Below are 24,695 nucleotides of genomic sequence, written 5' to 3'. Positions count from 1 at the left end.
CATCTCCTGCTCCTAGATCCGGTCTCATTTGGCTTCTACCTGCTGCTGCTGGCCATCCTTGTCCAGCGGCCTGGAACCCAAAGCTCTTCTTGACAGTTGACCCTTGACTACTGGTCCCAGTCTTGGGGAACTTGCCATCCAGTTGAAGGGCTCAAAATTTACAACTGTTGCCAGGGCCTAACACATGGACTTTCCTGTGTCCACCCAAATTCCCCAAACAAAACAGCTTTAAGCCACTCACTGATTATGGAATTATAAGCTCTGGCTCTTCCATTCACTAACTGGTGATGTCATGGAAGTCGATTTGTTGGAGTTATAGTTTTGTCAAATACAAACTGGGGATGAGAATTGTTTGCCTCATGGGGTTGTCACGATAACTAATGGAGAAAATTAATGTGAAAATGCTTTGTAAAAGATAAAGCATTGCATAAATGTAATTTATTCCTGTATTACATAGTGGTTACTGTGAGCCAAGCCCTGTTTCAAAAGCTTTACAAAATATTAACTCAAATAATCTTCACACTAACCCTATGAGGTTAGTGTGAGCCTCATCTTACTGATGTGGAAACTGCTTCTCCATGCACATAGTTAGTTCTTAGCTTGAGGGGCATCTCGGTGGCTCTAAAAGACACAAACATATCTCACTTTTTCTCCCTTAAAATCCTTTGAAAATCAAATTAAATTAAGGAAAGAACAAATCAAGAAATGCTGAAGATAAAAGCAGAAATTGATAAATTAGGAAAGAAAAAGCTGCAGAAATGATAGATACTTCAAGAACTGGTTCTTTGAAAAGACCTATAAAAGAAGGGAACTTCTTGATGTCTGGTGAAAAAAAGAATAAGTAAAAACACAACCACAAACAGTAGGAATGATGAAAGATATGATCACAGATAGGGAGGGGCATAAAGTGTATAAGAGTATATTATTTACAATTCTATAGAAAGACAAGTGAAGACAATGTTCCTAGATCAATTTCCCAAGTTAATTTTGATAATTTAGATTTTCTTAGGAAAATTGATCTAGGTTGTTTTTTTTTTTACCACATGTCTTGGCATAGAACATCCAGCCTAATTCATTTTTTTTTTTTTTTTTTTGCCTAATTCTTAACTGTAAAACTTAAGGGGGGATTTTCCTTAAAGTTAATCCACTATCATAACTATATTTCAACCTTGATTTGGTAATAGAATAAGGAAAATAAATGAAGAATAATTTTCTGCAGAGTCAAAACTATTTGTAATGTTCTTAACAATATAGAATCTCAGCTTAATATATTATTTTTTTTAAGATTTTATTTATTTGAGAGAGAGAGTGAATGATCAAGAGAGCACAAGCAGGGGAGCAGCAGAGGGAGAGGGAGAAGCATGCTTTCCCTGCTGAGCAGGGAGCAGGATGCGGGCTCCATCCCAGGACCTAAGATCATGAACCCAGCTGAAGGCAGATGCTTAACCAACTGAGCCACCGAGATGCCCCTCAAGCTAAGAACTAAATTAATAAGAATTCGGTTGGTGGCAGGTTATAAAATAAATAACCACAATTTAGGTTTCCTGCAGACTGGCAATAGTTAATTTTCAAATGACTTGAAAAAGAACCCCACCTCATCTACAATCTCAACCAAAATTATAGAATAGTTGTGGATCAATAAAAAATGTACAAGATGTATGCACTAAACTTTAAGACTGGCCCAGCAGGGGCGCCTGGGTGGCTCAGGTCACAATCCCATGGTCCTGGTATCCAGCCCCACATTGGGCTCCCTGCTCAGCGGGGAGCCTGCTTCTCCCTCTGCCCCTACCCTCCATGCTCACGCTCTCTCTCAAATAAATAAATAAAATCTTTAAAAAGAAAAACTGGCCCATTAAAATTGTTACCGCTTTCCCCCATTGTGGTGACGATGGAGGGTCACCAGACTCCTCTTTCTCAACTCTTTAGAACCTGGTGCATGCGTCTGCCGCACCTTTGGCTCTAGTACAATTCACTTGGAAAGGCCACGCCCCTGGCTGCTCCCATCCAATGAGCGAGCATGGTGGGGTACTATTATGCAGCAAGACTATTTCTGCAGACCAGTTCCTTGTCTATCGCGCCCTGCTTACACCCACCAAGGCTCTCCAACAGCCCGGCTGAGAGTTTCTCAGAGCTGCACAGCAGTCTCTCGCGAAGTCCTCTTTACCCACCCCACCTCCATTTCTCCTTTCTCTTTTTGTGGATGTCACACTTCCATTGGTGTCTGAAGGTGCTTCTGCCTTATTCTGATCTCTTATCCTTCACAGGCTTCTCTTCCGATGAATCTCTCACCCGTTGGATGTGGATTCTCTTGGCATCTGCTTCAAGGAGAACTTGATTGAAGACCACCAACAATGATATTTCACATCTCCTTCCCTCCTTTATTTTTTCCATTTATCTCTTATTATTTAACAAGCTCAGTTGTACTTATTTATCTTGTTCATTGTTTTTCTCTTCTGTCCTTCGAATCTAAGCTTCATAATTCTATTTGTCCTCTGTTGCTTCCCCAATCCCTAGAATGATTCCTGGCTCATAGTAAGTGACAAAAAACTATTTGTTGAGTGAATTAGTGAAGGAAAAGATATTAAATAAAACGCAAATAAAGTTCCTGGAAAAAATGAAAAGCCCATTGAAATTTTTTAAAGTTCATCTTAAAAAATAAAAACTTAAAAATAGGCAAGAAAATGCCAAAACATAACAGCAATATATGATATGAGATATTGAAGAATATAAAGATAAAATAATTAAAGCAGCCTGGAGAAAAAGCTAAAATCAGTTCTAAACTATGAGTTCCTATTCTAATATAAAATACACATTAAAACAAACTTGAAAATTCTGGAAAAAAAAAAAGCACCCTGGTACCAATCTGGATGTAGACAGATTGGTCAGTAGGACGGAATACAGGTCCAGCCTCAAGTATTTTTGAGAACTCGGTATATGGATACACATGGCATTTAAAATTTGTAGGGAAAGGAGGAATTATTCAGTAAGCATTGTTAGGAAAACCAGCCATCTGTGGGAAAAAATAGATCTGAATTTTATGCCATATACAACTTATATACCATATGGATCAAAGATTTAAGTATAAAAACAAAATCATAAAGTACTAGAAAAATATGTATTTCTATGTGGGGGATGAAGAAGATAGTTATGACATGTTGCTAGAGGCAAAAACCATAAAGGAAAATATTAATAGATCTGATAACCTGAGAAACAAAACTCTCAACACATCTGTACATTAAAAAATATAAATAGCAGTGAAACGTTCCCAACCAAATTAGTAGCTGGAAAAAGGATGCACAGTACATATGACAAAGGTTAATTTTTAATGAATGTATCATTGTTTTAATATTATCAATAATTATATACTTAGCAAATGGAGGGATCTTAAGAAATCAGAAAATGATGAAAAGACAAACAAAAGAGGAAATACAAATAACCTAGACAATTATGAAAAATCATTTAACTCATAGAAATGTAATTACAAACTATAGGGTGTTGGGGCACCTGGATGGCTCAGTTGGTTGAGCATCCGACTCTTGGTTTCTGCTCAGGTCATGATCTCGTGGGTAGTGAGATGAGCCCCGTGTGGGGCTCCCTGCTCAGTAAGGAGTCTGCTTCAAGATTCTCTCTCTCTGCCCCTCTCCCTACTCTCTCTCTTTTTCAAATAAATAAATAAGTAAATAAATCTTAAAAAAAAAAACCCAAAACTATAGGATGCCATTTTCACCTTTAAAAGATATGATAGAATACCTATATTAAACAGAAAAATCTTCTATACTTTATGTCATTGATGGTTCTGTCAACAATCTTTTTGTAGGATGATTAGGTGCTATATATATATAGTTTTTAAATTTAATTTATTAATGTTTTAAAAAATTTCGGTTTTATATATATCATTATATATCTTTTGAACTGACTTTTCCATCTATGATTGCACCTTAAGGAAATAACCATGGATATGAGCAAAAATTTAACTAATGATATGTTCCTTATAGTATTGCTTATACATTAGAAGTAATTTAAATATTCAATAATAAGAGACTGGCTGAATAAATTACGATGAAATGTAGTTCAGTCTCTTAATGATTTTTTAGAATGTTTAATGTCCCAACAATGCTAAAGATTGCATTGGTCAGAATAAAACTACATTATGCTGCTCAAATAGCCCCAAAGTTTTCAGTGTCTTACACAAAGACCCCATTGAGCTGGTGACTCTCAAGGGCGGCTCTCCTCCATGTGTTGACTTAGAATTTCAGGCTATTTCCATCTTATAGCAACTTCGTGTCACAGCAGGAGAACAGCAGTTCAGCCAGTCTCTATTGGAAATTAAATACTTCCACCCCAAAGAGACATACGTCACTTCAGCTCACATCTTAATTGCCAAAGTCAATGGCTACATCCAACCTCAGAGGATAGGGAAGTAAGTCATCTTATGAACATGAAAGTAGAGGAGAACTGGATATGGATAAATAGTATTGCTTACCATGAAGATATATTGTTAAGAGTATAAAATGACAATACAATTTGTAAGAATTGTGTGTTTGTGTGTGTGTGTAGATAGATAAAGACAAACATATGCATATGTAGAATCAACAGAGAATGTCTCAGAGTGGCAGGACCATGGTTGATTTCAATTTTCTCCTTTTTTCCTTATCTTTATTTTCTAAAATTTCTACAATGAGCAAATGTTACTATAAGATATCAAATAAAACATTAAAAAAACAGTAACAGGGCGCCTGGGTGGCTCAGTTGGTTAAGCGACTGCCTTCGGCTCAGGTCATGATCCTGGAGTCCCGGGATCGAGTCCCGCATCGGGCTCCCTGCTCTGCGGGAAGTCTGCTTCTCCCTCTGACCCTCCCCCCTCTCATGTGCTCTCTCTCATTCTCTCTCTCAAATAAATAAATAAAATCTTTAAAAAAAAAAAAAAATAAAAAAACAGTAACAAAGAAACTTGTTATATATTTTCCTCTGTAAATGTACATATTATGTCTATAACTCTTTGAAGCCCAAATTTTATGTCTTTTAAGAAAGTAAAGTTCTTTAAATTTTACCCTCTGCCATTTTTGATTATCCCTATCTCTTTCTATACTACTTTTCTCAGGTCCTTAAGCAGAAGAAATTGTTAAACTTTTGTTTGAGATGATTGTCTTTAATTCCATCCCATTCCAATGAGATGGTGTTCAACTGGTGTGATTGAATTATGATTACAACAGCATTACTCCTCTTGAGAAGACATGGCAAAAGGACAGATGAAGTTAAGTGTATTCTGATAGCAAGTGAGCAATTGTCACTAAAAAGATTTAAGATATAACCTTTTCTCTTTTATTCTCAGCCATAAGTGTTTTTAAAGGAAAAAAAAAAGAAAGAAAGAAAAAAGAACTTCGTGCATTTTGATTATCAGCACCCAACCCCATTTTGCTTAGCGAAGAATTTTGAAGTTTGAAATGTAACTCTGGTTCCTACTTGATTCTTGCCCCTTAGAATTCAAGTGTGTGCTGGTGAGTGCAAAAGTCCTGCTTGAGGGGCGCCTGGGTGGCTCAGTCATTAAGCATCTGCCTTCGGCTCAGGTCATGATCCTGGGGTCCTGGGATCGAGCCCCGCATCGGGCTCCCGGCTCCGTAGGAGGCCTGCTTCTCCCTCTCCCACTCCCCCTGTTTGTGTTCCCTCTCTCGCTGTGTCTCTCTCTGTCAAATAAAAAAAAAAAAAAGTCCTGGTTGACATAGGCATCCATGAGTGTGTACCTCCAGCTGAGCGGGGTCCCTTTGGAGGTCGCTGGCCATCTCCCTGAGTTTACAGAACTGCTCTGCACTCTGTGAGCTTGGTGTCTATTGTATACTATTGAGATTAATGAGTTGAATTTGCCCTAGATGATAGGGAGTCTGGTATGCATCCAGACCAGCCTACACACAGAACCGCTCATGTGCATGAAGTGATTCTTCAGGGGGATATATTTGGACTTCCACACATTCTGATTAAATCCTAACTCTCAGATTAGGGGATCCAGAAGAAGGGCTTTATGGTCTTAAAGCTTGCATTTCAGTCAATCCTAGAGAATGTTGCCAGTCTATTTATGGTAAATCCTTAATTTAACTCTTTTATGACTCTTTAAAATAAACAGACCCCCAAGGAAGACATACAGATGACCAACGAACATATGGAAAGATGTTCAATATCACTACGCATTAGGAAAATGCAAATCAAAACCACAATGAGGTATCACTTCACACCTGTCAGAATGGCTAATATCAAAAAGGCAAGAAATAACACGTGTTGGTGAGGATGTGGAGAAAAAGGAACGTCTTGCACTGTTGGTGGGAATGTAAATTGGTGCAGCCACTGTGGAAAACAGGATGGAGGTTCCTCAAAAAATTAAAAAGATAAATACCACACTATTTAGCAATTTCACTACAGGGTATGAAATGAAAACACTAACTTGAAAAGATATCTGCACCCCTATGTTTATTGAAGCATTATTTACAATATTCAAGATATGGAAGATGCCCAAGTGTCCATCTATAGATGAATGGATAAATAAGATGTGATAACTATCTATCTATCTATCTATCTATCTATCTATCTATCTATCTATCTATCATCTATCTATCTATCTATCATCTATCTATCTATCATCTATCTATCATCTATTATCTATCTATCTATCTATGTATCTATCTACCTATCTATCTATCTATCATCTATGTATCTAATGGAACATTACTTAGGCTTTAAAAGGAATAAAATCTTGCCATTTGTCACAACATGGGTGGACCTAGAGGATATTTTGCTAAGTGAAGTAAGTCAGACAGAGAAAGACAAATACCATATGATTTTACTTAATATGTGGAATCTAAAAAAACAAAACAACTGAATAAATAGAACAAAACAGAAACAGACTCATAAATACAGAGAATGAACTGGTAGTTGCCAAAAGGATGGGCAAAATAGGTGAAGGGGATTAAGAGGTGCAAAATTCCAGTTATAAAATAAATAAGTCACAGGAATGTAAACTACACCATAGGAAGTACAGTCGATAATATTGTAATAACTTTGTTTAGTGACAGATGATAACTACACTTATGTGGTGGGCATTTTGTAACATGTATAAACGGCAAATCACAATGTTATACACCTGAAACTAATATAATAGTATATGTCAACTACACTTCAATTAAAAAAATAAGTAAATAAAATAATCAGACCCTCCCTATTTAATTTACCCAAGCAATGTCTGTGCCTGCCAGTCTGTCAATCTGAGCCAACTATTTACATTTATCCATATGGAGGCCATGAAAGGCCAGCAATACACTTAAGCTCACTTAAGTGCAAAAGATTTACTTTATTTATTTATTTTTTTTCAAAAAAAATTGTTTTTTTTTAATATTGTATTTATTTGCGAGAGAGAGAATGAGAGACAGAGAGCATGAGAGGGAGGAGCAGACTCCCTGCTGAGCAGGGAGCCTCATGTGGGACTCGATCCTGGGACTCCAGGATTATGACCTGAGCCGAAGGCAGTCGCTTAACCAACTGAGCCACCCAGGCGCCCGCAAAAGATTTACTTTAAAGGTGCATAGAGAGACACCTAAAATCTGTGTTCCAATTCTGGGAAAATCAGAATGATGTCTCTTGTCTCAGGGGACTTAAGACTCCATGTCCAGTAAGTGACAGCCTTGGGACAGTGTAATGAATACAACTGTATCAGCTAATACCCCCCAGTAGATGTTGTGAGGCAGTTTTCAGTGAAGGGTAATTGTGGATTTCTAGTAAATTATTATACAGTGAGGCATGTTATTGAGAACTCTCTTGAGGCTCACATGGTAAGTGTATCCATGTGTACATCAATGTCCAATTGTTTTCCCGTTCCCAGTGCATAGAGTACTGCATGCCTCAGCTCCCTTGCAATTAAGTGAGGCCATGTGATTACTTTTGCGTAGATGTAAGTGCAAGATATGACTTCTGGGTGGGGGCCCTAAAAGGACCATATGTCATTATCCAGACTTGCTCTTCCCTGCTGAATTAACCAAGGAGGCTGCACCAAATGGTGGCATTTCCAGCAACCTGGAGTTTGAGGTCACCCAATGGAGAATGGTTGCCCTGAAGAGATACCTGGGCCAGTAGCTGAATTTACAAAAGTGAGAAATGCAGCTTTTTGTGCTAAGCCACTGGGATTTGGGGATTGCTACCATAGCAAAACCAGTCTATCCTGGACTAATTTACTATGAGCACTGCTTCTAACTCACTTCCAGGCTGGACCCGAGTCTCGCTTTATGTCCTCTTTGATCTGTCTCCTAGTTCAGGCCATTGATGAATGCTTACCACTGCCTTTGTTGTCCATTCAACACTGGATCTTCCAATTCACTCTTAGCCACCAAAAGACTGCTTCTAAGACCCTTAACCAAAGAACTGCTTTGAGGAAGGCAGCCACTGTGCACTATATACGTGGGGCCACAATCTCTTGGGCTGCTTAACCTCTAGTGTGAACCAAACAATCACTTAGGATACATACAGGAGTGCTCTGCACTCTGCAGATGCGTCCTTTGCGCCCTTCAATTTTTATTCGATAAGGTATTTAAGAGAATGGGCTTTGGATTCAGATGAGTTTGGGTACAAACTGAGGCTCAACCTTTTATAGCTAAGAGAATGGAAGAAATAAGAAAGTTGCTTATTCACTCCAAAAGCTTTGTTTCCTTATCTGTAAAATAGAGATGGCAATGATGGGGGAAACAAAGGCAGAAGGAAATGTAGATAAAATTAAATGTCTTTATAACCTGCAGCCCACTGACAAATACTTGAGTCAGGCAGAGTATTCCTCTGGGGAGCTCCCAACTGTCTTAATGGTAATGCCTTGCTAGAGGGAAAAACAACCTTTGCTTGACAATAGCCAGGCCTCAGGTATCCTGTGAGTCTTCTTTAGCATATGAAAATCCTTTAGGGACTTTCTCTATCTTTACTTCCCCCAGCCCCAAAGTATATAATCAGCTGTTCCTTACAATCTTGGGACAGTAGCTTTTCTGCCCACGGGTCCTGTCCCCATACTTTAATACAATCACCTTTTTGCACCAAAGATGTCTTGAGAATTCTCTCTTGGCCGTCGGCTCTGGACCCCAACAACATTACTCCAAAAACATCAGCAATAGCATTTGCTCATAGAACCATCGAGAAAGTAGTAATGAGATAATAGAAGTCAAACACTTGGGAGGAAGTGCTGTCACCAAGCACATGCCCCATTAAAGCTGGTTGCTGTTGTTTTACCAGCTATTCCCTGGTTCAGGGTCACTTTCCTAATCCTTAAGTACTTTCCTTATGAATCACATTCCTGCCATTATCACCCAATTCTGGAAGATGTGGGAGTGACCTAACATTGTGCCCCAAAGTCTTCATCAAATAGCCTTTTCCTTGGGGTTTAGAGGCTAGAGGTTTACCTTCTTAAATGTAGGCTTCCCAAAGGAACAAGTGCTGGGGACTTAGTTCACTATTTTAGCATGTGTGTCCCCAAGCAACCTCTGTGGGCCAAAGAGCTGGGCAGGAAAGAATAAGTAACGTACCTCCCTTACTTTGCTTACTGTTTTGGGTGGATGTGGGTGGGCTATGCTTCTAAGAAGGAATATTCTTTATTCTCTGCCCCTCATCCTTCCTCAGTTTCATCTATCCTGCACTCCAGTCATCCTGAACATCCGTCAGTTCTTCCAGAACCGTGCTCTGCCCACCTCCCAGCATTCACACATACTCTTTCCTGTCTGGAAAAGCCCATCTTCCCCTGCACCTTCACTTGGCTGACTCTTCTTCAGATTTAAATTTTCACTAAGACAGACATTCTTGGGGAAGTCGTCCCTAACTTTGCAGGCCTGGGAAGGCTGCTCCTCTTTCCCCCAGCACTCCTGTATGTATCCTAATTGATTGTTTGTTTGGTTCACACTAGAGGTTAAGCAGCCCAAGAGATTGTGGCCCCACGTATATAGAAATGATGTGAAGCTGCCCATAGGGGTGGTGGTTGTGAGTGATCACTGGGAAGATGACAGAGTTCTGTAAAGAGTAAAGTCTTGCATGGGTGTAAGGTGACAGCAGGGAATCTTTTCAAAGTCTGAATTGGGCTTTTCCAGTCTCATCTGGTTTACCATTCTTTCTCAGGCTGGGCCCTGAATAATAAGCTAATATCCCTGTCATCTCCTACAGGGCTCCTTAATGGTGGCCTAGAGCATTCTCCTCTACTTGTTTTCCTCCACTCTCACAGAGGAAAAGCATGTTCTATCTTATTAGATTTCAGAGACGTGGACACGGTACAATATTCCTGATTCAGAACTGTCAGCTAAAAAGAGAGTACTGAAGTCTTGGGTTAGTAATTTGAAAAGATATTGAGTGAAAAGGGAAGAAAATAGTTGTAAGGCCTCAAGGAAGATTCTCTGATCAGAAAGGTCTCTGTATTTCTCACCCATTATCCTTATTAAAATGTGAATTGATTATGCCTCTTAATATTCTTAATGAGAAGGTCACCGACATAAGTGATCTGAATGGAAGTGGCTCCGGGTTTTCCTCTGAGTTAGGCAAAGGGGAAGAGGCAGAGAGGGAGATTGGGGAGGAGTACCTGCATTTACATTTGGATAATAAACCATTGAAGACCATGATATATAAATGGCCAAAGGAAATGAATGAAAATTTCACCCTAGAGGAAATGTAAATAATAAACACGGTAGGCTAGAAAGCTTTCCTCTGTCTTCTGTAGCCCACACAGCAGGGGGCATGAAGTGCTCAAACTGCAACCCCAAGACATATGGGCAGGTAAGATATTTAATAAAGTTTCTGGGGAAGTGCCCCTGGGATCCACATTTCCACCCAGTTCAGGTTTATCGAAGATGTACCTTTCCTACCTTCTTCCTTTGGAGCTGGGATTACTCTCCTCTCCTCCTGCAACTCCCCCTGCTTGGAATGTATTCTCACTTGGAACTCTCCTTCCAATGCAAATCAGCTCTGCAGTAGGAACAGCTGGTCATTGGGGGGGCACTTGTCCTGCAGCAGGCATTTTTCTAAGCCTTCCTGGGTTGCTTTAGCTGTTACCACCACCCTGTGCTGTGGGGCTCCTCTTCCTCCACCCTCATGTTCTTCTCCTATCGACAAATAAGCTGAGGCATAGAAAGCAAGTCCTTTACCTGGGGTTGGAGAGCTGGGAAGTGCCTGGGCTGGGATTCAAAACCAGGTAGGCTGACTTTACCTCTATTTATTCAACCTCTTTACTTTTTCACTGAAGCTTTTTTCTTCCTCCTTACTTCACTTCAGCTTTTCTCACTTGCCATAGGGCACCTCTTTGATGAGATGTGACTAAATATCCCCCCAAGGCAATGATTCAGTAGTCAAATAAATATAAAAAACTTTCGGATTAGCCACATTGCCACGCCATGGAATTTCCTGGATTTTTTTCATCTGTAACATGATTCTCTTAGAGGAAGGTATATCATGCAGTATAGCTCAGACGAACCTGGTCATGGAACCTATTATTTTATGCCATCTGGTTGTGCATCTCTAACATCTGGGGGAGCTACTGCTGTGTGGGACACACTGAGGACACCACTTCACCTAAAAAACAGCTGGACCTGAGAGGGCATCTATTTCTCCTTTGGCTGGAACCTGAGTTTTCTCCCACACTTCATGGTCTCATGGGGATGCAAGCTTGGGGGAAGTTCTCCTAGCTGCTTTCAGACCATTACTCTTTAATCCTTGTGGAAATAAAAGTCTCTTCTTTTGAGGCTAATTACATTCATCCATATCACTTTTACTACTTCTCATTGCCTTTATTTGCTTAACTTCTGACCTCTTCCCTTCTTCACTGAAGATTTTGGCAACTGCAAAGCTATTTTCCTCTCCACCCCAATTCCTTCAATTGTCATGGGCAACATCTATGTAGATGAACCACCCAATAGCCAGATCTCTGAAGCTCCTTTGTCTCTGTGACTCCCCACGACCCTTACTCCCCTTCAACCACCTACACCCATGGTTACTGCCAGGAATTCTACACTGGTAAGAATGTAAATGTAAATGTCTGTATCCCGCAATGACCTAAATCCCCCTGCATCCGGCTTTACTCCCTTCTTTTCAATGCTCCTGATTATTCACCGCATCAACACCACAACACTCCCACATTTTCCTTTGCTACATGGCCCATCACCCCCCTTTCCAATCCTTTGCTTTCTTTCCTGCCCGGTCTAGATCCCATGGTGCACAATTGCAGCTCTGTTGCTGGTGTCCTTAGATTTCTCACACGCTTAACCTTTTGCTAGACCTTTGTAGTTCTGTTTGGTCATCCTTTGATTCCTTCTTAGTCTAGTAAATTCTACTGCTTGAAAGAAAAAAGGAGGATGATATTTATCACTCTTTCTGTCCAAACTGGGATACGTGTCCACCTCCCTTTCCAGTTATACAAGTAATAGTGGTTTACACTCCTCTTTCTTCATCTTCCTCCATTACCTCCTTCCAGGGTTATCAGGGACCAGCTTCCAATATTTGTTGTGCCTTCAGATATAATCAGTTTCAGGAGTAAATGTTTATAATAATTTCTTTGTTTAATCAGAATATCACAAATTAGCATTTTCAGTCTTTCTACCTTCTTCAGTAAGGCTTCATATTTTCAACATCACTTTTCATTACAGTTATCAATAGGTTGAGCCCATCCCTTTCACAAACATCCACATTGCAGAACAATTTCTGTTCCTCTTAACACCTTTTGTTGCAAGCCAATTTAGGCCAAATTAGATTGCTCCTGATTTAATTAAAATTCCTGCTGTTCAGAAGACATTTTGTGATGTGCAGTCAGCATACCCAGGAGAAATCTACGTGGGTGTGTGCACGCACACACGCACACGCGCGTGCACATAAGGTGCTTTCATGGTTTACACCTTTTGGGTGCTAGGCTCTTGACCTAGCAAAAATCATGTAGGGTCCTTCCAGGCTCTATGTAGGAACATAGCAATACCTGGACAGGTTCTTTACTCCAGGATTTTATAAAGATGATAAAATAATTACTTGAGCAAGATAGTCCTTTACTATGGAAAGAAAACCAAATGCAGGTGATTTGACAGAAGTACTGACAACAGCCATGAGTACAATGATGTTCTAATATCAATGTGCAGGTCCTCATCCATAAGAAACTAGGGGTAATCCTGATCCAGTTGGACAAAGAGAGCATGTCTTATCCAGGCCTGGCCTAGATTCCTTTCTCTGTTTTTCCCTCTCCTCCAGTTGATCTGCAGGTGTGTGCCTTATACCATCTTGTCCCACTGATTTTTTTTTTTTAAAAGGTTTTTTTATTTATTCACTCGAGACACAGAGATACAGAGAGAGAGAGAGAGAATATGAGCAGGGGGAGAAGCAGAGGGAGGGGGAGAAGCAGGCCCCCCGCTGAGCAGGGAGCCCGATGTGGGGCTCGATCCCAGGACCCCGGGATCACGACCCGAGCTGAAGGCAGATGCTTAACCAACTGAGCCACCCAGGCGCCCCTTGTCCCACTGCTTTTATTCTCAGCCATTACTTCTGTGATTAATCACTGTTCACTTTAAGCAAAGTCTTCATCAATTTATTTTTATTGAAGTTTTGCTTGCCTTTGACAAGCTCTGTAAAATTCTGGGTGGCTGCATGTTTTTGCTACCTCTGAGGAAGGCTTTTGTTTGCTTGTGTTGTAGCCTTTTCCATATCCGGAGTGCTGGATCCCACCTGAGTTCACTGTCATATGGGGCTGAAGCAGGTGGACATTTATTCTCATTTGTTGGGTAGGAGAGCTCTTTGATATGTGAGCTTAGAATGAATTCCCATATTGTTCAGAGCCAGGAAAGCCACTTGCTGAGCAATATTATGTAGTAGATACTGTCATGGCCCCACCTATATACCTTCTCCCTCTTCTCAAGATACCTGCCAGTAGCTGCATCTTTGTCCCTGGGACCTTTTCTCTCCTTCTCCCAGGTTCAACTGTCAGGGTGAGAGGCAAGCCTGATGTGTCCAGAAATTAACAAACCCCAAGTAACCCTTGATCAATGACTCCTGAGTGTGGTTGTATAAATACCTCAGTTCTTGAACAGGATTTTTGTGAGGAGCATGTTTTGCATTATTTCCCAGAGTTTCTTTGGGGATGAAGTTCCAGTCACCTATCAGGGAAGCTAGCTTAATAGCACAGTGTCTGTGGACTGCCTTCTCTTCCATGTATTATGTCTCCTGATCCCCTACTGGGATTCCCAGCACATTGTGAATAAATATCTCATTCAAATCCTTGTCTCAGGGTCTGCTTCCGAACTGACCAAATTTAGAACAAGCATTGCACATTGTTTGAGCAACAGTAACTCAGGAGCATTGCATTTAACCATTTAACACCCTCTACTGTGAGCTATACTGGTCAAGGACTTCAAATTTCATTTTTCTCCCATTTTTTTTTGTGATAAAATAGACACAACATAAAATGTACTGTCCTAACCATTTTAATTGTACAGTTAAGTTGTATTAAATACATTCATATTGTTTTTCAACCTTCACCACCATCTATCTCTAGAACTCTTTTCGTTTTATAAAACTGAAATTCTGTACCTATTAAACAATGACCTCCTCCTCCCAAACTCTGCCATTCTACTTTTTAAAAAAAAATCTCCCCTTTTCTCTCATGTCTCAGCCTCTGGTAACCCTTGCTCTACTCTCTGTTACTATGAGTTCAGCTTTTTAAAATTTTTAAAAATTCTGCATATAAGTGAGACATCAAAGATTTAAGTTCTCTGTAAAGTAACCCAAAAACAAATCTGCCTGTTGTTTAAACAAGTCTACCTAAGAAAGGGTTATATTTCTCTAGGAGTTTCAGGGTCTGCTCACTGCTCTTAAGTGAGTTTCTCAGGCTATTAAATACACAATCATTCCTGGAATAACAATAGTGGGTTTAATTCTTGGGAGAAAAAGGGAGCCACAAAGATGATTTCCAGTGACACTGAGATTATTAGAGGACAGTAGCAGTGTGAACTTTTTGAAATGTGGTTGGTTAATGCATTTTAGTTTTAAAACAATTGACTAAATTATAATCTGAGCAGCCTAAAAGTCAATGTGTTCAGTATGCTTAAAGCAGCTGCTTAGCAGTCCAGAAGAATATATTCAAATGCTTCTGGCTAATAGAAAGTCTTCAAATGTAATATATTCATGCATTCATTCATTTATCTATTCTGCCAAACATATTATTGGGCACCTACCATGAGGAACATACTCTGTCAAGAATTGGAAATAAAGAGATGAAATCTGAGATTTCCTCCTCTCAGGGAGCTCAACATCAAATGTGATAAACAATAAGAAGTGATTACAGCTGAGAATAGAAAGGTGTAAGAGAGAAGCAAAGACGGAAGAAAGATCCCTGATCAGATCTGGTATTTAGGAAGATTTTCTGAGAGCTGTGACATCCAAGCCCAGTCTTGAGTGATGCATGGGAGATGATGGGGAGAAGAGAAGACAAGACACTCCAGGAAGAGGTATCATCAGGAGGACAAACCTGCAGTGCGGCTCATTGTAGGGCTTCTTTAAGGCTTGATCCTATGATGGTATAAGGGTGGTATTGCATGGAAGGTGAGGGTGGAGAATTGGCCAAATAAGTTTGCATGAGATGCCAATGTGTTTGTATTTACACGGTAATTAATGGGAAATCAATCAAAAGTCCCAAGCATGGAGATAATACAGAGTTTTATGAAACAACTTTAAGCTGTAATGTGACAGTTTTTCCTGTTTTAAATTTGTTCATGAAGATGAATAAGTGACAAAGGAAAAAAAGTCTTTCCTCCTAACATGAAGAAGAGCTCAGATTTCCCCTGTGGTATAAAGCATATTACTCCAAAGAAAGGCAAACCTCCATCTCCAACCACTCTGTATTTTGCTCCTTCCACTCTAGTTCCTTTGACCTTGGTTTTTCTCAAATAAGCCAAGCTCATTGCACTTGTTAGTCCTACTTGCTAGAATATTCTTCCTTTGGATTTTATCAGGGGAAGCACTCCCAATTTACTCAGATCATCTGTCAGCAAGACTTCCCCTTAATCAGCACCCCCTTATCCCTGGCTCTCTATCCTCTTGTTCTGCTTCATTTTCTTCATTGCACTTATTGTTGGCCTGATGATATACATCTACATAGTTACCTATTTGTTTTCCATCTCTCTCACTGGGATGTAAGCACCATGTGGGTCGGTAGGAGCTTTGTATCTTTCATTGCTTTATCTTCAGAACTTCTAACAGTGTCTGATACTGTTCAATAATGTTGAATACATAAATTAATAAAACCCAAGTTCTTCTCAAGCCCAGAGACATGTAAACTGACTGAATAGACCTGGAAATTCTGGCAAAACACGTAGTCATAAATTCATGACTGTTCCTAGGATTAAGCTGGCTCGGTAGTGTTATGTTCACAAAAAAATCACTAGCAATTTCCATAATAAACCCATTTTTCATGGACACATGCCCTTTGCTTGTTTTTGTGGGCTGGTTACGATAGGCATAATTAAAGCAATAAATAAAAATGCCACTAAACACACGGGACCCAGAATTTACTCCTAAGGGGATTCCATAGGTTCTGACCCCTGTTTCACTAAATACACACTTAAATGGAGGAAGGGAAGTGCTCATAAATAATGAATGAGTGGATGTGTGTCCACTGGCTGCTGACCTCCATGATTCAAGGCCATGGCTTTTCTGAGGTGGAGATCCTTCTGCTCTATGCACCTAAAGAAGGTGCTCACAATGTTGTTTCCAGAGACCAGAGCTGTCTGCAACTTGTCTTTTTTGTATGGTTCACTTATAGCCATAGATCTTATTTATCTCCTGAGTGCTAATGGCTAAGGTGGGTGTTGGAAGACAGGTTTTAGGGAGCTTTCTCATTTCTGCGCACCTTACAAGAAAAAGCATTGACAATCTTTTGTTCTGAACTATCTCTCTGAGAAGATTTATATAACAAGGGGCCTTGGAAAATAAAGATAATGCCTCCCTTTGAAGCAAAGTTAGGCAGGTTTGACTACACACCATTATAAAAGGTGGGGCTTCCTAATCTAAAATGCCACCCACTGTGAGTTGAGGTGTTACCTGGCTCTTGTCATCTCTCTCCAGGGGAATTGGGGTTTGGAGAAATGGAATAATAAAATGCTGATACTTTGGCCATTGTTATCGCTGTCCCTGTCTCTGACCCAGGGTCTCATGTCTTTTGCCTGCATCCATGAAACTGTGTCAGGTTAACATGTTTACTTGCAAAGAGTGTAAAATCTCACACTTTACAGTCTTGATGGTTGGCATTGGGTACATTCTTGTTAATTTGACAGGGTCTATCTGATAATAGATACAAAGGTTAGTGACCAGGATAATGAAAACCACATCTTGTGAAGAACAGTTGAAGGGACCCAAAGAGTTCAGCATAGAGGACAAAAGGCCAGGGAAGGCCATGGTCTTCCACTCTGTGAAGAGTGATATAGAAGAAAGGCTGCTCTTTGCCCAGGTTGCTACAGAGGACACGGTCCAAACCAATATGAGGAAGACATATCGAAACAGATTTTAGCCAATGAGTAAGGAGATGTGCTCTTAACTGCAAGGAGCTGCAAGTAATACACATGAACAACCTGAATTTTATAATAAAGATTTAAATTATTTGGCTCAGACTCTAATTAGGCATGCTCAGTAATGGAATGAGTGTCCTCAGTGGGTCCTGTCCTCATGGATAAGGAAGGTATTTAAACACACCTCTGTGATTCTCGTATAAAACAAGAAATTATTTCAGGTGATATCTTAGATTTCTTGAACAATCTCAGAGTCTAGAAATTTTTTATTATTTTCCTGCTGATGCATCCCTTCTAGACCACAGACCCAGGCAAGATAGAATGTAGTTTTGTGTGTACATGCCTAGAGCTTTTAGCCATTATATATACTTCTTTGCATACTGCTCTGCCGACATCTTATAAAAAGGAAACTCCAGTCTAGAAAGGAGCTGGAAATGGATATGGGTAAGTTGAGGCAGGTGCCATGTCACACTACCTGCTTCACTATGTAATCATTCACTCACTGCACAATTCTAGATCCTGCACTGGGTGTGGAAAATATGGGGAAAAGCAAAACACTGTTCCTTGTCCTTGAAGAATTCTCTTCTGGTTGGGAGCACATATTAGCAAATCAACAATTAGAGCATATTTTCTTTAGTGCTAAAACAGATGTAAACCTAGAGTCTTATAAGAACTTATAGAGAGGGGGGAGCATATGAAGCAGATTTAGGGACAGAAAGAGAGTTAGGGAAAGTCCCAGAATAGACTACATGTGAGCTAAATCTTAAGGGACAAAGAGGGATTGAGCAGTGTAGGAGTGAGATTAAGGGGTAACCCGCAGAAGGAAAAAGCATATCCTGAGGCAGAGCGGTAGGAAACAGCCAGGTGTGTTCAAGGAATTAAAATAGCATGGTTTGTCCAAAGCAAAGGGTGCATGTGGAAGAATGACCGGTCTGGAGAGTTAAGTGAGAGCCAGATCACAAAGGCCTCATGGGGCAGAAATGAGTAGACATGGACAGAAATAACTAGAATTTCCTTTCACAGAGATGACTCTGGCTGCAATGAGCAGGATGGACTAGAGGAGGGAAAGATGTAGGGGCAGGAAATCAGCAAGAAGGTGGCTGCAGTAATCCAGGAGAGAGATGTTGAAAGTTGAAAGACTGAGATTAAGGAACACTGGATTATGGGCATAAAAGTCTCCCGGATTTGCTTTAGAAACTCTGTGCCAGGAGTAATTCCAGTGTTCTGAATCTTGTCCTCTGTAGCCTTTCCAGGCCAGGACTCCATGACAAAATGAGTGGGGGCTGGTCCCATAGGAGGAGCCTCAGGGGCACCAGGTAAACTGGGCTGGGAGGGCCCCCATCTTCATTAGTCTGGGTTTTTCCCAGTTCTTCCGAAAGGCATTATGGGTGCTGAGTGCATCCTTCCATGCCTATGGAGAACATTTGAAGGCAGGGTGCAGAAGTACTTCTGAAAGGGAAAGGGCTTGGTTGCTAGGAAACCAATGGCCGCTATTAACCACACCTACAGGGCAGCTCCAGATGAAGTCCTTTCTCTTTAGAAAGGAATTTCTAATTCCTCCCTTCAACTGCCACTGCCTACATATTTAATTTCCTTTTGGGGTGCAGCAGCCATCTGGCCCACTAACAAAGGGTTTCGAACTAATTATGCAAAGTGTTCAGAGCTAAAACTTGGCCAGATGTGAGTCTTTTCTTCACCCCTCCTTTGAAATCAGAAAAAATTGGGCAGGTTTTTTATTTCTTTCTTTGGGACTAAGAACAAATAGCATTGTGACAGTACCATTTAAAGTTTTTACAGGCATTTCTTTTTCTACATAATGTTGATTGAACAAGCACAACTTCAGACAAAGAACGGGCTAAGTGTGGAGGTAAATAAGAGGAAGATGTGGAGATTTCCCCCTAATAGGTCATGGTGAGGTTGAAGAGAAAAGATGGCAGGGCAGAAAACGCAGGTGGTAGGAGTCAGGCTGTGCTGGCCTTCTTCATGCCTTGGTCCAGCACTTAGTATAACTGCTCAGTGTCTGGTCGTTGGTGCGTCCTCAGTACAGATTTGGAGCAAGCAATGAATCTCTGTTGAATCAGAACTTATGATTCCCAATCACCCTTTGTGCACACCATGAGTTCCTAACAAAGTGAACAAATAGTTAAAGCAATCCAACCACAGACAAATGACAAGAGCCTAGGAAAGAAACAGAAGCTCAGGACAGCAGCCACATAGAGGGAGCACCATAATGAGGCTCCTAACTGGGCTCTCACCCCAAGAGCTGTCATCAGGAAGTCAGCTAAATCTTAAGAGTTGTTCTGGGCTGAATTATGTCCTTCCCCACAAATACATATGTTGATGTCCAAACCCCCAGTACCTCAGAATATGGCCTTTCTTGGAGATAAGATCTTTAAAGAGGTGATTCTGTTCAAAGGAGGCCAATAGGGTGGGGTCCTAATCCAATCTGACTGGTGTCCTTATAAGAAGAGGGAGAGACACCAGGGATAGTTGAGCAGAGAGAAAAGGCCAAGCGAAGACACAGCGGGAAGGTAGCCTTTTGCAAGTCAAGGAGAGAGGTCTCACAAGACATTAACCCTGCTGGCACCTTGATCTTGGACTCGCAGCCCCCAGAATGGTGAAAAAATAAATATCTGTTGTTTAAGCCCCCCAGGGTGTGATTTTTTGTTAAGGTAGCCCTAGCAACTAATAGAAGAGTTCTTATACAGAGCATCCAAATCTGGGGAGAAGTAAACTTAACCTTATCCTTTTCCTCTCCAGACTGGAAATCCGTGGAAACAGTTTATAGGGTGGGGCTAGTGAGACACAGGAAGTAAAGGAGTCAGAAGAGGAAGAGCAATGGCCTCTGAGGAATGAGACTCCAGAGCTCCCTGCTGGGTCAAAGGCGTGAAGCCAAAGGTATGTCCCTTCCTCCCTTGAATAGCTTACTATTTCCTACCCTCCCATAAATCAACATCAGAAAAGGGCACTTAACACAATCTCAGAAGTGAGAGCAGTCCCTGGGAATTTTAACAGCGCTGTGTTTAATAAAAGTTTGCAGTCAGTCAGCGGAGCACTTTCCTTCCCTAACCTGTTCCCTTTCTCTCTGCCCATCACCAACCAAGACCTCAGACTCCTGAGAAGCTGCACCAAAAGGAACTCAATAGGTATTCTCAAAGGATTCCTTTGAGGAAAAAAATTAACTGGTCTTAAATATCGCTAGTAAAATGTCAGGACAAGGAGAAGTTCTGTTCAGACCTAGTCAGTAAGAGCAAGACTAAAAAAACTTAAAATATGGCAACTACAGAAAAAAATGAAGGAAAGAAAAATGCATTCAAAATACAGAGAACCCAATCTAGAAGAAAATATAATCCGAAAAACAGAAGGCAATTTCCCACCAGTGTTTCTAGTTATTGAGAACCTAATATGAGTATGAATTCAATAAAAACAAGTGTTCAAAGATGAGATGATAAAGCAATAGAACATGATGAAAAGGGACATTGCACTCTTAAGGAAAAAATAGTCAAATAAAATACTTTCATTATGGAACTAAAAAAATAAAATTAAAAAAGTAAGGAGGGGAACAGACATGGCTAAAAATTCAATTACTGAAAATGTGAAAAGACTTGAAAATAACAGAGTGAAGACAGATTAAAAAGAGCAAGGAAAGTAATCAGATACTAATAGAGAGGGAGGGCAGAAAAAGATAAATCCAACATTCATTCATATTTGTTTAATAAATATTATGAAGCACATATGTGTGGACAGTCTGTGTCTTCAATGGGTTTAAAGAGAGCAAAGAAGTCAATATGTCAGATGATGACAGGTGCTAAGGGGAAATATAAAGCAAGGTAAGAGGGTGGAGGTGTTGCTATTTTATACAGGATGGTCAGAGAAGGCCTCTTGGACAGGGTAACCCTGGAGGTGGGACTGAATAAAGGGAGGGAGTCAGCCCAGAACCCCAGGGAAAGCATGCACAAGTGTAAAAACCTTGGGGTGGGAACATGTCTTATATGTCTGAGGAACAGCAAAGGGGGCTGGTGGAGGGCTGGTGGGGGGCTGGTGATAACAAGAATGGAGTCATCAATGGGGAGGGTACTAGGAATGAGGCCAGAGAACTGGCAGGAGCCAGATTTGCATCACCCTGCGGGCCATTGTGGGGATTTGGGCATGTATTCCATAGACTGGTTTGAGCAGAGGAGGGTCAGGCCCATTCTAGCTAATTTGTTGGAAACTGATTGTTGTGGAGTGTGTGTAGAGAAGCAGGGAGACCAGTTCAGAGGGTATTGGAGAATGAAGCAAGAGACAATGGTGGGTTAGCCCAGGGTAAAAGGGAAGGTTGGTAAAAAATGGTCAGATTCTGGATATTTTAAAGGAAAACTTAGTAGGATTTGCAGGAAAATAAGATAGGGGGTATGGAAGAAAGAGGGGAGTCAAGGATAACTCGAAGGTTTTTGGCCTGGACCACTGGAAGGCTCAAGTTCTCATTTATGAGACTGGGAAGGCTGTGGTAGAAGCAGATTTGCAGTGGCAACCAGAGTTTGGATTTGGATGTGTTAACTTTGATTCTTAATTCAAGAAGAAATCCAAGGAGATGGTTGGATGTCTAATTCTGGAAGAGTCAGGTAACCAAGGAGAGGTCTGCTTAACAATATAAATGTGTGAGTTATCAGTGCATAGTTGAAGTCCTTGAGGTGGAGCACACAACAAATAGAACAGAAAAATTATTCAGGGATATAATGAAATAAAAAATCCATGGTTCTGCAGATTAAGATTACTTGCCCTGCTTCAGGAAAATTTGGTGCAGAACATCTAAGCAGAAAGAGCATGGAACGCTGAGATCCATCCTGGGTCAGTTGCTGGAGTTCAAGGATAAAGAATGAGCTTTTCAGACATCCAGGAAGAATAAGTAAGTCACAGAGAAAGGAGACAGAAGGCTGACCACAGTATTATTCCATAGTCGAAGGTAATAGACCAATGTCTACATTTTCTGGAGGAAAATGTGATTCAAGAATATTAGATAAAACCAAGATGTTGTTCAAGAACAGGGCAACAGGCAGATATTCTTAAATAACTCACATAACTCAGGAAATATTGCCCCCCTGAGCCTTTGCTGGAAAAAAAAATTACTTGAAAATGAAATCAAGTCACTTAAGAGATGAATCAAAGTGTTGAACTCAGGAATGGAGGATGTGGTAAAAGTGAGCATTGAGTCAATTTATATAGACCTGATACTAAATAATGGTGGGAATTATTCTCACAAAGCGGAATGCAAATACTACAAACCTTGACAGTGTAAAAATGATGCTCCAACTAGTAAAAAGCAGGAGGTGGTGGGAGGGATAGTGGGAGGAAGCGTGAGGGTGCTGATGGAGTCAATCAATGCTGCCTAAAATTGAAACGTGTAGATTAAAAACTAATTGTAGATAAAAACTAATGCCTCTAATTGTGATCCTCATAATTTTATTTCTTAACGTCAGAGTATTTTTTAATATCTGTTGTAGCAAAGATTCATTTCAAGATTAACAGTTCTTTCCATTTCACTTTAATTTCTTTGTTTTGGTAAATTCAAATAAAATTAAGCACTTTTAATGAAAAATAGTGCCTATAGCATGATCCTATTTTTAAAGAACCATCTATCAATTTTACAGCTATCTATATTTATATATAGAAAAACATGTGGAACAATATTCACTTAAAATATTGATGATTAGTTTTAGGTGAGATAATTTGAGGCAATATTTTAATTTTGGGGGATTTTCTGTATTGCTGATCACAATGAACATATATTATTTTTATAAAAAGATTATCATATTTCCTTAAAATAAAGTAACCATGAGAGATGCTTGCAAGTGGCTGCCAGAATGATTGAGAAAGGAGATACTGGGGTTAGTCGGTGGGGAAGGCTTCTTGGAGGAAGGTCTTTAAACAGAGAAGCTTAATGGGCCAAGGAAAGGAGAAATGTATGTATGTATAGAAAAGGCCTGGGCACAGATACTTTTTATTCATGGGATATAACAGCTTCCTTCTATTCATTGCCTATTATGCGTCAGAATACAAATATCTATCTCTTGCAAGGCAAAGGTTATTATCCCCATGTGTAGTAAGGGGTTAACTCAGCAGACCCAGGGTGTTCAAACCCTGCACATGACAAAGAAAGGACTGTCTTAACTGTCCCTTTAACTGTCCCCTGGGAGACACACTCTGACTCCTTGGAAGATCTTGCCTAGTAAAAATGTCTTTGTGTACCTGTGTCTTGGCCCATCGCAGATAGTTTACATAGCATATGCTAGCATGATTTATGGTGAATACCTGTCTTTGTTCTCCTGGGGCCTATCCTATATCAGTTCAACATCTGGGGGCCTGAAGCCTGAGTTTTTAAAATCAGTCACATAAGCCCTCTATGACCAACATGAGTCTACATGACTGACCCCCAATAAAAACTCTGGACACCCAGGCTTGGGTGAGCTTCTCTGGTTGGCAATACTCCATACATGTTGTCACACATCATTGCTAAGAAATCTAAGTGCTGAATGTATGAATCCACTGGGAAAGGGCAACTGGAACTTTGCATTTGTCTCTCCTGGACTCTGCCCTAAGTACCTTTTTCCTTTGGTGATTTTAATCTGTATCCTAGCCAAACTGTGGAAAGAGCCGAGATGCCCTTCAACAGATGAATGGATAAAAAAGATGTGGTCCATATATACAATGGAATATTACTCAGCCATCAGAAGGGATGAATACCCAACTCTTACATCAACATGGATGGGACTGGAGGAGATTATGCTAAGTGAAATAAGTCAAGCAGAGAAGTCAATTATATGGTTTCCCTTATTTGTGGAACATAAGGAATAGCATGGAGGACATTAGGAGAAGGAAGGGAAAAATGAAGGGGGGGAAATCGGAGGGGGAGACAAACCATGAGAGATGATGGACCCCGAGAAACAAACTGACAGTTTTAGAGGGGAGGGGGGTGGGGGGATGGGTTAGTCCGGTGATGGGTATTAAGGAGAGCACATATTGCATGGAGCACTGGGTGTTATCTGCAAACAGTGAATCATGGAACACTACATCAAAAACTAATGATGTACTGTATGGTGACTAACATAACATAATAAAATAAAAAAAAAATCTGTATCCTTTTTTTATGGTAATAAACCATAACAATGAGTGTAACAAATTTTCTGT

General features: G+C 40.4%; 1 long non-coding RNA gene across 1 annotated transcript; it reads left to right on the top strand.

Moving 5' to 3' along the window:
* Positions 1-11,064: 11,064 nt before the first annotated feature.
* LOC144381239 (uncharacterized) lies at positions 11,065-24,251 on the top strand. Its single transcript, XR_013446124.1, has 3 exons — positions 11,065-11,188; positions 20,289-20,426; positions 24,145-24,251. It is a non-coding gene; the product is annotated as an uncharacterized LOC144381239 (long non-coding RNA).
* Positions 24,252-24,695: the final 444 nt, after the last annotated feature.

This window comes from Halichoerus grypus, chromosome 3, assembly GCF_964656455.1.
Source record: "Halichoerus grypus chromosome 3, mHalGry1.hap1.1, whole genome shotgun sequence".
NCBI lineage: Eukaryota > Metazoa > Chordata > Mammalia > Carnivora > Phocidae > Halichoerus > Halichoerus grypus.
This window is presented reverse-complemented; position numbering and strand designations above follow the sequence as displayed.